Here is a 2,500-nt window from a genome sequence, read left to right on the forward strand (position 1 = left end):
TGCTCCCCTCCGCAGGGGAGCCTACCTCTGAACTAGTTCCCACTTCCACCCCCTCCGCAGGGGGATCCAGGCTGGGAATTTCATCCAGTGAGCCTCCAGCTCTCAGCCATGCCCTCTCGAATGTTCTGTACTTTATCGTTCGACGAGCAATCCACCGCACTGTCTCGTCCCTGGAATGAAACAGGCCGTAGATCCTCCGGGCTTGTATCGATGCAACGACCTTGGACAACCTTGGAATGCCCAATCCGCCACTGGACTTTCTTGAGTATATCAAGCCATCCGTTGTGCAAGCTGGCAGGTGTAGCCAGTGCTTCACCGCCTTTCTTATGCGTGCATCGACTTCTGTCAGGACCTGGTCTGACACCACGCAATGATTAGCCTCAAAGATCACCCTCGGCAGAGCATAGTTGACCAACAGGTCCACCCATTCGATCGGGCCTAAGGGTGTCCCTCCGATGGCAGCTATCCACCGCTGGAGTCGCTCGCCGATACCCTTGGAGACCAACCCTGTCCACGGGTTGATCGTCACGCCCAAGTACTTTACGCCCTCGCCCGGCCCGATCTGGTGGATGGGCACGCCTCCCAGCAGCCAGGGGGGTCGGCTGCCAATCAAACGCACCTTCCCCACGGTCTCGGCAAAGAACCCGTGGCACTTACTGGGCTGCACCCTCATCCCAGTAAGCTCGCAGAAGGCCTCCAAGATATCAATGTTGGCCACCATACCCTCCCATGAGCTACTCAACAAGACCAAATCATCGGCAAATGCCAAAGCCGTTATGGATTTCCCTTCCGCACCAAATCCGTGGCCCTCGCGTTCAAGTGCTTGGACTAGTGGATCCAAAGCAATGTTAAAGAGGAGAGGGGACATGGAGTCACCCTGTTTCACTCCAACTTTAATGGCGATGTCTGCTGTGCACCCTTCAGCACATCGCACTTTGGTAGTGCAGTTCTCATATGAATTCCTGACCAATTCCAGCATGTGTTGGTCTAACCCCTTCCGTTCCAAAGCACTCAGGAGATGCTCATGTGAAACGGTATCGAAAGCCTTAGCGAAGTCGACAAATACGACCCCAAGGGATGACCTTTCTCTTGTGCTCAATTTCATGACACCCTCCAAGACCGATAGGTTTTCTGAGCAGCCAGGGGAGGCTATAAAGCCTCTCTGCCGCGGATGGATAGGGCACGCCGCCGTCATCCTACCCGTCAGGATCCGCGAGAAAAGCCTCAAGACCAAAGACCCAATGGTAATTGGACGCCACTGGTTGACGTCCCCGAGCCGCTCCGGGTCAGTGGTCTTAGGTATGAGTACTGTTCGGCACCTCTTAAAGACTTCCGGCAGAGTCCCAGAGACCAGCCATGTGGAGAACATGCACGCCAACTTCTCACCTTTTGGGTCCCAACCAAGGAGAAGGGATTTCGTAACGCCATCGGGACCCGGTGAGGAACGGTTCTTAACAGCTCGTAAGTTTTTCATGACTTCCGTGGGTGTGATCAGGCCACAGAAGACCGAGTTATCAGCCCGCCCAAGGCCACCAAACGCACCAAGCCCCCGGAACGGCCTGACGTCACCCCACCTACCCTTGAACACAGCCGTGATCTCAGATAAGGGGACGGGGCAGATCTGACCCGTTTGCCCGTCAAGGACAAGAGACGCCAACTTCGCCCTATCCTGCTGATACAGACGGAACAAGTTTCTTCGGACACTGTACCTCCACCTGCACCGCCTGACCGAACCTGAGGCCGGACGCCCAGCACGCCCCATACGAGTCGAAGGTTTGGCCTTCATCTCCGGACCAACCTCACGAAGCATTTCGGAGGAGGCAGACATGATTGCTCCCTGACAACAATCACTCTCCTTAATGGGGACCTCGTCCGACTCACCAGCGTTGCCCTCGGCCGCAGCTCTAAGGAGTTCCAGAAGCCGGCCCTTGACCATCTGCTGCGGCACTGGGGGCGTAGAGGGAATCGCCCAGGATTCTCTCAACCGTTCGCTCGTCTTAGCCTTCTGCTGGTTGAGTCTCCCCGATCTCCGAACGGCCGTGAGCGGGAGTCTGCACTTTGACCTTTTCCGTCCTCCATTCTCACTTGTGTTAGAGTCAGTGGCCACCGGTCCAGGGACCGAGGGCATGTCTTGGCACAAAGGAGCCCCCTCGTTGACCTCCTCGGGCATCCTCTGGTGGGAACCAACAACACCTCGGCGGCGGACGCCTTGCACCGGCCTTTCCCTCAAGTAGATTGCGGTATGTGCACGTAGCCTATGCATTGACAAGCCTCGGCCCGAATGGAACGCCCTGGGACAATGTTCACACCGGAAACTGCCCTCAGCCACCGGCCCCTGACACTTAGGTAAGTGACAGGCGATCTGGTGGCGGTTCGGCCGGATTCGCCCGCAGTCCCTACATGCCCACAGAATCGACTTCACCCCATGAGCTCGGGCCAGATGGTCCTCAATCTCAGAGGCAGTGTTGACCTGTGTTCCACACCATCCACAAGGATCCAG

The sequence above is a fragment of the Epinephelus lanceolatus genome, unplaced genomic scaffold (assembly GCF_041903045.1).
Source record: "Epinephelus lanceolatus isolate andai-2023 unplaced genomic scaffold, ASM4190304v1 scaffold63, whole genome shotgun sequence".
NCBI lineage: Eukaryota > Metazoa > Chordata > Actinopteri > Perciformes > Serranidae > Epinephelus > Epinephelus lanceolatus.